Source organism: Fulmarus glacialis, unplaced genomic scaffold (genome assembly GCF_000690835.1).
Source record: "Fulmarus glacialis isolate BGI_N327 unplaced genomic scaffold, ASM69083v1 scaffold19438, whole genome shotgun sequence".
Lineage (NCBI taxonomy): Eukaryota > Metazoa > Chordata > Aves > Procellariiformes > Procellariidae > Fulmarus > Fulmarus glacialis.
The window spans coordinates 73,450-86,341 of NW_009230386.1; positions in this window are offsets into that span (position 1 = coordinate 73,450).

A 12,892-nucleotide genomic window follows, 5' to 3' on the forward strand; every position below is an offset into this window, starting at 1 on the left:
TGCTCTGGAAAGACACTGCCACTGGAAGCCTTCCATCCAAGACAGCTGGTACGAAAAAACTGTATGAAATAGGGCAAAATAAAGCACAAAGCAAGTTACCAGCAAACACACGTGCAGAAGGTGACATGACCAAACACAGGAGAGGGTTAACAGTCTGAGGCTGGGGAAAACTCAGCTGAGGTAAGGACAGGAGGCACACTGGGAGCTGCAACACTGTCGTGAGAACCCCCATCCATGGAGGAGCAGCAACCCAGGCACTTCTCTGAAGGGATCTCCCCATAGCAGCTGCTCCTGGCAGCATGTCACACGGGGCTTAGGCAGCCTGTGTGTAAACACCACCTCCAGGGAGGTAGGGCTGCTAAGGCAAAGGCTGAGGCATGTGATGCAGAGTTTATTTCAAAAGATGTTTAAATTTTGTTGGCTGAAGTCTTAATTCTCTGCCTTTCCTTATATTTTTTGTATTTAGAAGCAAAAGTAGAAACTGAGGAGGCAAGGAATTAACACAGGTCACAAATCGGTCCCCTTAACCAATGACTCCAGCTTTCTCTTTGCATCTTTCCCCTCGACTCCCCCTTTACGCATCATTGCCAGCAGCGACACATCAACACGCCTTGGACAGCTCTTGTGCAGCACCAGCATCATGGGCATCAACGCTGCCTGTGCCCACTCTTACCCCTCCTCCAACACTGACCCTCCCGCAACGCAGCAGGGCTGGGTGTGCACAGGCATGTGGAATCAGCTGGCTCTGCGTGCCGGGCATCCCACGTGCCCCCTGCCACCGCACCCATGGGTGTCCTCCTGCCTCCAGATTCTCCATGGGCTCCTGCTCCATGCCAGGCACTCCTGTTCATCACTCAGGGAAACAGCCCTTATATCTGTCCTATTTTCTTCAGACAGCAATTAAAATGGCATTTTGCTGAAAATACTCCTCCTCTTCAAAAGGTGAAGTGCGAGGGGACAGCTGGCTGGCTCAGGCAGCCAGGAATAGAGCAGAGATCTGCAATGCCGCTTCCCACGCCAGCGCAGGTCGGTAAGAAGCGATTATCAGCCTCTCAAACTTCAATCCCTTAAAAATCAACTCAACCCGCTTGCAGCAGAGTAAGCACAGACAGCTCCATACTTTGCACCACAGCAGAAGCAGCATTTGCTTTTTAAAAACATGTGATGATGTTTCTGTACCCCTAAGTATCACCCAGCTCTTTTCCCCAAAGTCAAAACCTACCTGGATCCAAGCTTTTGGTCAGAGAAAAAAAAAGGGCCAGTTACAAAATTCAGTGCCAGACTGCAGAGCTCACCCGCGCCACGCCCGACAGCCTGGTTCAGGTGTCTCTCTGCTATACCACAAGAGGAGAAATGACCATTGGAAGGAAATGCATTTGAAACTGGACTTCACAGGCGACTGTTCTGCCCCAGCCCAGGAGCACACTCACCAAGGAACATACTAACACCAGGAGCACAGGATCCTCCATGAGCAACCAGAGTGGTCTGTTTCTATCATCAATATTTGGTGCACTTGCTGAGCTGGTCTTGACAATACCATCTCACTGGATATTGGCAGGAGGAGGTTGCCTTCTTTCATGCCTTCACACCAATAAACACATGACTGAACAACATCTTTAAAGAGCAATAGTCTTTCCTGGAAACCTGTTCCAACCACATAATCCACCCAGTAACAGCAGGAACCATTTACAAGCAACCAACCTCCAGGGTATTCAGTATGTTTCTACTTGCAAGTGTCTACTCCACGCGATGGTGAGAGCTCATGACCGTACTCAAACCACTGCCGTTTATTTCAGGAGCACCAAAAATGTTTCTAGACCAAAAAGCCAAATAAAAACCCAGATGTACTCACAACCCTCAGGGCTCAAACTGAGCACCTGGCAAAAGACCATGACAAGGCCAAACACACGTGACAACCCATCGCTGTCTGTCCCTTAACGCAGTCTGGGGAGGCTTCCAGCTGGGCAAATGAACCCCTCAACTGACACCAGGCTGCTCTAGCAGGTAAGCACAGACCTGATCTTAATCATCCATCCCTCTTTCCTGCCCTTTTGGCCCCAAAATACTGCAAATTTTTGGGGACAGGCCCTTTGCACATACAGAGGTTGGAGCAGCAGGGCCCAGGACCTATTGGCATTGCAAAAAGCCCCACCACGACTCTTGTCCTAAGACATTCAAAGAACTGTATAAACACTCCCTGATTAAGGAAAAAATACCTTCCAGGCTCTGGAAACGTAGGAGGAGGTCTGGTTCAAAACACCGCACTAAATTAACAAGCCTGACAATGAGATAAAAGCCTCTTCAAGGAAAAGGATCAGAAGAGAGTAAAATTACTTCAAGTGAGATCAAAGACAAATGAAATCAGGAATGTTAAGTGCTTACAGAAGCTGCTGACTATTTCCAACCTCCATTCTTCATCGTATAGAGACAGAAATGGATACGACCCTGTTTAAACACACAGCGACACGCTTGCGTAGCCTCCTGCTTACCTTCACCATCTTACCTGCCAGAGGTAATGCTGTAATGAATGTAGTGAAGACTACCCAGAACAGCCACTTGCCTCACACAGCTAATACAGCTATTCCAACGGACATCAATAATAACACGGAGGTGGGCTTCCGAGTCAGAAGCCAGAACGTCTTTTCACATATCAGTTCAAGGCAGGTGTTTCAGCTACAGACCTCTGCTTTGGAGCCGGAGAGCTTTTTGCCTTTGGCTCCTCCTGGATGCAGTTTGAAGCATCAAAGCCTGGCAGAACTGGAAGTTTTCAGCTCATGGATCTCTAAATTGAGGCCAGGGAACCTTGTACAGTGTTGCCCTACGGAGTGCAACATCACATATACATTCAAAGCAGGCTTTTACATCACAGCACACAAAACTGCCCGTCCACCCAGAAATGATCCAACACAACTGAGAACATCTCAAAATACCTCTCTGAGGGAAAAGGGGCCAAAAGCAGAGTGGTGAGTTGCGAGGAAAGAGGAACAGTGCAGTCTGTGCCCATCCAGTCCCACGTAACCAGCAGAGCTCATACTAAACCCCACTAAGCCCAGCAAACTGCTGAGCTATTCCAAGACAGGCAGTACCGGCTTCAAGATTATAAATGTATGTGCAAATACATACTTACATATATATATATACACTGCATATATGTGCATGCACAGAGTTCTGGGAGAATGCAGATGTATTGAAACGTATAGCATGCCCCGAAATGGAGGGTCTTTGATGCAGCAAGTTAAAAGCATTTTGTTCCCATGAAAATTATATTTTCTGACCCAGGCTCTGCAGAGGTTTTTTACTCTTTACTAGGCTACATTACGCGCAAAAACAGCCCAGCAGGAAAATGTTCTTTTTCTCCCACCTATTTCCTCACTTCCATCAGCCAGCTATCCACCTCCAGTGTCCAGGCCCAGTGAAATAAATGAGAGAGTCTCCTGTTGAGTGGCATAAAAACCAGGGCATTTCGGATGAACAAAGGTTTTAAATCTTCAAGGCACAAAGCTGTCCTCTGCCCTCCACAGGAGCACAGTCCCTGCCAGCAGCAGGCTTGATTCCAGATTCAAAGCAGGCATCCGAAAATCCACGTTAAACCAGCCAACGTCTCCCTTCCCAAGTCACACATCTCAATGTACAGCCAAAACCACTCTTATGATTTCCTCTCCCCTACATCAAATGGAGGCAGGAATAGCCCAACTTACCACTGACCAAAGAAGAAAAAGAATCAATTATTTTGTTTTTGTAATTTCAAAACTATAAATAACCAGGTGAAGTGTGAGCTAGCAACACAGCAAGGTTTGACAGATTCCTGACAATGCAATTACTTGGTCAGAGGCAAGACCCTCAGAGCAGTGTTTTCACATCCAAGACACGCAATACTCCAAGCCTATCGATCTGTTGGGAACTTGCACTCCATGGCTGAGAACAGCACAAAACCCCACTTGTCTCCTTGTACATAGGGTTATTTCCCTTCCCTGGGATTTAACCACTGAAATCGAGGAGGAAAGACCTAGACAAGGGAGATGCTTGTTCTGGTGAAATTTTGGCTATCAGCAGTAAACATGTCCTTGAGCTCTGTTACACAGCACGAGCAAATAAAAGGTTACTGTTCAACAGGAGACAAATGGCTTTGTTCAGAGAAGGATGTGTTGTGTTTTAGTAATTACTTTAAAAACAAAACATACAGGCTTAAACCAAAAGGGATGCATTTCTGTGCACTGGTGTATCTATGTTCTTTGTTATGTACAGCACCTAGCACAGCTGGAATCAGCTGATCCACAATCCCTGAGTAAGGTCCGTGCCGCCTCCCGAATGGCACATACCCACGTGGACACACAGCTCTGCCATGCTGGTTCAGACAGACATGTATGTCCCAGCTCCAAATGCAGCACTACTATAAACTCAGCAGATAGACCCATCCCAGTTACGCAGCACAGCTTAGGCTCTTCTCTGGCTGGTGTGAGGACAGCCCCAACAGCTCCCCATCATGGCCACAACCTTCTCACTAACCAAGCCACCACCCAAAAGGGCTGTCCTAAAGGCAGACAGAAAGGTAGCGTTTGAGGGAGATGTACTATCTTCTTTTCAACAAACTGATTCAGCTGGGGGAAGACAAAGAGATTTAGGCACATACAAGATCCCAAGGCACAATCATTCCTACAAACCCCAGCCTATTCCTACAAACACCCAGCCCAGCAATTACAAGGCTTAGACCTTCGCTTCAGGGCAGGAGAGGCCCATCCTTAGCACAGCTGAGTGCCCCAGGATCAACTCAAGGACAAGACCCAACCCAAAGCAGCTAAACCACCGACAGCTTCCAGTGCCTTCACACGAAAAGCCTCAAACACTTCCAGCCCAAAACAAATAAAGTTGCACCAAGCCAGACAGGACCCGATACAGCCCAGGCCTTGGGAGATTAATACTTCACAGAGAGCAAAGTACAAGGGTTTCTAATCTGACACACTTCCAGAGCTGACATCACTTCTAGTTCTTGGCAGCCGGAGATTTTCCTGGGGAGCCGCTGTTGTGCTGCAGGTCCCACAGCCTGGAGCCCGGCCAGCGCATTTCCTATTCCACACACATCTGGCATTTTGGAACTGGCTTGTGCACCTTGCAGAGCTCCAGCCAAAGAAAACCTTCCCGGCAGCAAGGAAAGCGGCTCAGATGAGGCGAGCAAAGCGCTCGGTCGTCGTGTGTGTTCTGCGGGATATCAGGCGGTAAGAGGAAAGGGCTCCTCTCTCTCCTCCACATCCCGCAGGAGGTGGCAGGAATTCAAACTGCAGTTGAGCCTCTGCACTGTCGCCTGCCTTAATTTATGTATTTATTTTGGATGCTGAACTCACGGAACTCAACAGCACAATTAATCTCATTTAATCGGGAGTGAACAGCACTGAAGAAAAACTTGAGTTACTACTTCCAAAGGGTTTTCTTACCTCTCAGCAAGCCAACTACTGTGCCATTGTTCTGCTCAACTTAACCTTCTGCTGATGCTCTTCAGATGCTCTTAGAGCCATAGAAAATCTTTACGTTCTCATTGTCTAATTCAAAGAGCGACTATACTTCAGTGTGTCCCCATTAAAGCAGCACAAAGCCCTCTTTCTTCTGGAAACTTTATGCATTGACAATTAAAAGTCAATAGTTTGGTTTCAGCCTCTTTTTAGGGCAACTGCACTTGGCAAGTGGTGACCCAGAAAGAAACTCAGACGGAGGTCTCTGATGAAGCCTGCATTCTGGGTGCTCAGCAACTGAAAAGCAGGATGGGAGGAGCTCTGGGGTCGGAGCACCCGACTCCCATGATATCTACAGAATCGGAGGCTGAAAGAGGAGCTGGGCACCTAAATCCCCTTGTGCATCAGGTCTTCAGCCTCCCCATAGCACAATAAAACAGAAAACATTCTTCCACTCAAGCGTAATGAGGCCTGTGAGATGGAGGGGTCAAGATCCCTACATTCCCTTCCCAGTTACCAGATGTTACTGGAACTTTCCGCCTTGTAATGGCAACGCGAACGAGCTAAGAGTAAGAAAGTTACACGTTCAACCCCCATTTAGCCTCTCTGGAACAGAAGGCTCCTAAAACTATCGCCAGGGCTGCTGGAAAGACCATTTTATTAATGCGTGATATCCAGTTCCAGTACTGAGCAGTGCTTGCCAGTGGGAAGCAGGCCTTATCCTAATTCTGCATGTAAGCAAGCTAGACGGTTTATTTAATAATGCAGCGTCTCCCACTGCTGCAGGAATATTTATCCAGCTGGCAGCAAGGGACTCTCAGATCATACCCTGTCGCTAAGCAGATCCCAGTCTTTCATGAGCAGCTGGGTGCCGGACCGGCACTGCGTGCAGCAAGAGGCTGCACTCAGAGACTGTCACACCGTCCCCGCATCAAAGGGTAGGGTACAATGCCAGGCCAGGAGTGACCCCCTCACACCCTGCACACACCCAGCTGCAGGGAAGGAGTGCGCAGTGTCACGGTCAGTCCCCAGCTCGGGCTCAGGAGCGCAGTAGGGTCCCTCATGTCGCGGTACACATCAGGACCAAGGATGAGCACTGGCAGGCACGCTCAGCTCCATCCACACATAGTCCAGTGGAAATGCCCTGGAGGTAGCTGCTGCGCAGACTTGGCCATCCCATAGCCTAGACCAGTCTCAACAGCTACAAACAGCTCTAGAACTGCCTTTTAGACAAAAATACTTTCTAATATGCTCTCAGGATGCATTGCTCTAAAGCTTTAGGAGGGTCATGGTCCAAATACCCTTCTGAGAAAAGTGTCACATGGGAGCAAGCATACTTGAACCCAACTCCAAGGAGGTGAGCTGTGCATCCCTGGAAAGGTCAAAAGGGAGCCCAGTTACTGCAAAAAGACCAGTGGAGGGAGTATGCTGCCAACACAAAAATACCCTCTTCCTATAGCTCTACTTCACTTAATTATAAAGATCTTTGCATCTAACAAATCTTTACAAGGCTTTGTGGCTTTGGAACATCGACCCAACCCATTCATTTCATAATGGTCCATTATTATATTTTCACATGTATACAAAGCCCTCCCATTTAAAAGTTAAATTAATCATAATTTATCCATTTGTTGTAGCATACTCCAAATTCAACTCTCCCTGAAGAACGATGCTGGGCCAGAGCCTCTTCTCTTTGTTCTGTTCAAACCCCCAGTTAAAAACAAGAGAGCAGGAGGGATGGCATGAAAGAAACATTATCTAAAACACATGCAATGCCACATTGCTGTTTATAGGCCATACCTGAAAAGCTTGATATTCTCTAAAGCTGTAATTAAGGTAAATAGGTTAATGACTAGACTCACTTAGATAAAAGCAAAGGCTGCCAAAGCCCTTGGTGAATGAATATCTTTGTGTATAAATATAACATACCAGGCATCAAAGAAATAAAACAGCTGAAAAGGTCTCTGTCTAAGTATTTTTAAAGACAATTCTGACGCTCCTAACGCTGAAGCCAGCTGCAGCTGCTCATTTCAGCCACCCAAGACCATCGGAGCCACCAACCCATGGCTGATGTAACCCTGGAGACTCCAACCCAGTAAAGTATCAACTGATTTCTAGGAAGGACTAAATGCTCTCATGCTTCTTCTGTACAAGCATCAGGTTTGCCCAAGCATCTTATCTGTATCTATAGATGATGCCTTCCAGATCGGGATAAACACAAAACCAGCTCTCAGGATTGAGTTCAGTTTCATTGAGATGTGTGTTATTCTCATGTATCCCCTGCAAACAAATGGTCCAGAAAGATGAAACAAATCAATAGCAGCAATAATTTATTTATTGTGTTGAATTGTCAATGGCAAGCATAACGGTAAAGCGCTTGATTCTCACGAAGGTTAAGCCTTTGTATTTCCTCCTCTCTGACTGCAGAAAGGCTTCCGAAACTGCAGCTGAAGTCTACAGCAGGCCAAAACCTAGACTTGTTAAACTCGTCCTTCTTCAGGTCTTGTCCCCAGTGTGTCTCGCACTACTGAGAGCAGAACAGAGAGAGCTGTCCCTGCACACAGTAATATCAGCACCAGCCTTCCCTGCATTGAAGGATGCTTATTTAAAGTGCCAAAGTGACTTAAACACTAAAATCACTGAAAACCTCTTCACAATCCCCCACACTGCCCGACCCAGGGAGGGCTAAGCTGTTTCTGTCCCTTTCCCACCTGCTCCACGCCAAGCACACAGCACACCGAACTTCAGGTTTTGCTCTATAAACATCTCTGAGGAAGCTTCCACCTCCTAGCTGTCATCTTTGCCTTCTTAAAAAGCTGATGAGGAACAGCTGAGATGATCTCTGCAGAAGCTGCTGCAAGTGCAGGATGCATGGGGAACTCAGGACAGAGCCTTGGGTTCACATTCATAAATGTACAGTGTAGAGGCATATTAAAATTACAAGCTTGAACAAGCGCACTGGAACAATAACACATCAGAGTCCTGTAATTGGGCCCTGAAATACACTTAGTGAAAAATACAGACCAGCTGCAATGTTGGAAATGCTCCTAATGCAATCCAAGGTAATTATTGGTAACAGACCATCAAACAAGTGCATTAATATGCTCTGATCAGAGAGAGAATCAGATGGACAGTCTGGCACAGCAGCTTGTACCTGCAAATTATGTAAATGATTTGAAAGAGCAAAGCCCCAAAGCCCTAGAAACACTAACTCTAATGAAAGTTATTAAATGCTATTTTTGTTATCTGCTGGTGTTAACATTAGAAGGCCCATTTGCCACGGTGACTATAATTTTGCTGCTGAGCAGTGGTCCGAGCTGAATAAGCCTGATATTTGCCATTTTAAAGGACCATATCACGCTAAAATGACTGGCTTGGATTTGCATGATTTCACAGACAACATTTAAACACATAACTACTTCCTGCATTTTTCACTGATGTTGGAAAGGAAATCCAGTCATTTTGCTTTTGTTAGATGCCGAAGTTCCTGATTTTATTTCATACATCACATACACACGTTTGATCTCCAAACAACACAGGAGAGTCTGAAACAAGATCTCCTGTTACAATGTTACCTATTTTTGCACTTGAACTATTTAAGTTTAGCATATTTTTAGGATATACTTTCATCTCTCCATGCCTGAGAAAGCTAAAAGTATGCAATATGATACATGCTTCAGTATTATGCCTCTTTAGAATAGTCACTCAACTAGAAACTAATATTACCAAATAAAATACATAAAGATCCTTCACCTGTGGGCTACAGTTAAAACTCTGAGTATATTTTGTAGCTCTTTTCCCCTCAGTGAGTGGCTTTGTGTATTCCAAAGATACAAATACAAACACATTAAATTGAATAATGTTCAGCTCCAACAGTGAGTATTTCATCTGTCAATTCCTCACCACCCTACGGGGGAGTGGCAGGGGGGGAAGCATCATACCCAATTTCAAACCTTGGGAAAAGTCAATGCACAGAGGAATGAAACAGTGTCCCCACTGCAGGTCTGAAACTAGCAATCAAACTTTCCAGCAAATAAATCCCATCCTCTCTACCAGACAATTCTTCAGCCTTTGCAACTCGAACTTTTATATGCAAAATGCAGTGTAAAGCTGTGGAGCAAACTGACTGAGCATATCCCGCCCCTCCCTCGTTCTAAAGGCCTCCAGAAACTTGAGCTATGCTTTGTAATTTCCAAAGAAAGACACCACCTGTAATTTTATTTTATTTTTTTTCCACATTGCAAGGCTGTTGGAACCGGGACGGAGAGCCACCCTGGCTAAGTGGGTAAATATTAACCCCGTGATAAGCAGCCTGAGGTCGCAATGCGGGGATGACTGCTTGAGCTATCCTTAACAAGAAGGACAGGCTTCCAGCTTTAACGGAGGACCCAAGGACTCATCCACCTCCAAGGCATGGGCTCAAACCCGATGAGAGCCAGCGCCATCCCCAGTGGATTTCACGGCCTGGTTCATTGTCCATTTTGCTTCCCAGTCGGTCAGCCATGTCGTGTGTCACCAAGGACAGCAAGAAAGCTCGGCAGCAAAGGAAAGAGGCAGAGTGTGTTACAGGGAAAGGAGGACACGAGCCCTTTGACTCTGCCCTGGCTCGGGCATCTGAGGCCTGTGCTTCCACGCGTCAGCTTGGCCCAACAGCCCTAAATCACCCACCATGGCAATACGCAAAGAAGGAAGGCGATGACAACAGCTGCTCTGATTTATTAGTTGTCTCTGTTCACACTCACCAACCCTGCACTAGGACACACTGCTCCATTTGCAACCAGACGGAAACAAGTGTGACCCAAGACAGCAAGAGAAACACTTCTCCATCACGTGTACTTTCCCCTTCACAGGCTCCGCTTCCAGTTGTCTTGCCTGTCATTAAAAGGAACTTACAACATGCCGCTGAATGATGTACTGTAATCAATACAAATAGCCATGAGAGCCTCTGAAAAGGATGTGAAGTACAGCTTAGCAGCAATATTTATGAGCGCAGGATACCATGGACCAGAACAGTCCCAACCCTCCCGAGTATTTCCACTATTTACACTGAGATCAGAAAATTAAAATTATATTTTACGCTTAATAGTTCGAACAAGACCTGTGAAGTCCTTCTCTCAGTCCCACTTACAACACAAATGCCAATGACAGAGCAGCAGATGGTCAGAAACACTCCCCTAGAATATTCAGGCGATTCAACTTGAATCTGTGCCCAAATCATTTAACTTTAATGGATTCTTTCATTAACAACCAAAGAAAGGGAATATGGTTGCCACGACATTAAAATCACTTTTTCAATTATACTGTTATAAAATCGAACAAATTAGCTGTAATTCTTAGCTGAAGCCTAAATGGAAGCACGACTTTATGAAAGAAATGAAAATTGATTTGGATTAGTGGGCATCAAGGGCTTTTTAAAAATTAACAAGATTCTTATGACTTCATAGCATGGATGGATTAGCTGGAGGTTTCACTGCCCTGCGTTTGCTACCTGCCAAAGCACAGCAGCTGGCTTCACAGCATTTGTTACAGCAGGTTTTAATTAGACTAAGGGAAGAGGATGCAAGGATTGAAGCTGGAAACAAAATTCTGGAGAAGCTGGGTGGTGACTGAATTCACCTTTTGGACCTGGCCCAACAGGGTCTTGGCAAAAGCCAGGGAAATCAGAACCTCTGCACTTTAACAGGATAAGGACTGTGGGCTGCATTATTTTGCTTGGAGTGGTCTTGCTTGAAGATCAAGGCAAAACTGCACTAGATGCTTCCCACACACATAAATAAACACAAAATAAAGATCAAGCCCAAGATGCTTGCTGCAAAAAGCAGGCAACCTTAATGCAGGCTATAAAAAAAAACCCAAAACAACACAACACCAAACAAACCAAAAAACCCACAAAAAAACAAACCAGGTAAAGATAATAATGGAAGCAGCGGAAACAGCAATTCATAAAGGACACAAGAGCTGTAACATTGACCACCAGATGCAAGGTAACTACAACACAGAGCAATGGGGTCACACTAGGAAGGAAGAAAAATGGCCTTTATATTGTATGATATGAGCTTAATGAAAGGGACGCTCACTGAATACAACTTGCACTGATCCTACAGACCAGGAACCCTAGAATATACTTTAGAGAGCCATCCCCCTGCCAGGGAAGGCAGTGATTTGGAACTGCTGCCCAGAAAAAAGAGACTGAAAACCAGGCTGGAGACTTTTATACCTGCACTGAACAAAGCCTTTTTAAAATTTATTCATTTTTAAAAAAAAGGCATCACTGGGCACAATCCTGTTTTGACCCCTGCAAGACGGACGGGATGTTCTAGCGCACATGCTCCACCCCGAACATCTCCAGGATGATGCACTGCCGAGAGCACCTGCCAGCTGGCAGAACTGGCCTCTCTGTAAGGTAAATGCAGCAGAACATTTCAAAACCATTTTCATGAAATCTTGCAACACAAAGCACTTTAGATGACTCCCCTTTACGAGTCAGCATTTCATATTTAGTTATTTCTACTCCTTATTGCAACACGGTGGTTGACAATTTGCATCAGTAAAAGCTGGCTTGGAAAGCTAACCTTTCTTTGGACAATCCTGAATATTACTTCCTTGCCATAATCATGCTGGTTTGTCACCCTGTATCTGGCTTTCAGATATGCCACAGGGTATTATTTTCCAATAAACCAAGAAGAGCTGTACCCTTGTATTGTAATTGCTGTGGGTCTCCATGTGATTGTTAGCAGTTTTTATATTTAAGAAAACAGGAGAACACATTTTAATCCAGAACCTTTTAAGCTCCACGTATCTTAGAGTTCTTTTAATGATCTAAAAATCTGGGCACCCTCTGGTTTTCTGTAATAACTAATGGCAAGATTTGGCCTAGTGGGCTAGCAACTATATAGGCAAACATAACACACACAACCAAGAGCTTTATCTCATCCAGGGTAGTGATCTGAAAAGCCTGGAGTTAGAGTGCTTTAAGAAAGGACACCCCCAGATAAGACTATCACTGACGGTGATCTTTCTGCAAGGCAAAGCAGAACGGGCTTCTCCAAACGGACGCTTTAGGCTGGAGGCAACTTAAGCAATGTCCTTTTACTCTTGCATCGCTGCAACAGCGTAGGAGCATGCACACATCAAATTACTGTACTTCTGCTGAATGGCAGCAAATGCCAGGGCAGGGAACAGTAATTTCCAGCTACAAGCATGACCCAAACTGCCTGACCCAGCCAACCAGCAGATAAACACATTCAACTGTACCTGTGAAACCTGGCCTCCAGGCTCACAGTATTCCCAAGCAGAGATAGGCAGAAAACTGGCACTTCTCACCACGTTGTACACACACCAGCACCTTCCTGTCCATCAACTGTGGTTTAAAAGTACCTACGAGGACTTCTGAATATCCATTTTGACTATTGTCTATGAGAAGAAGCTTATTATTATCATAATTATTA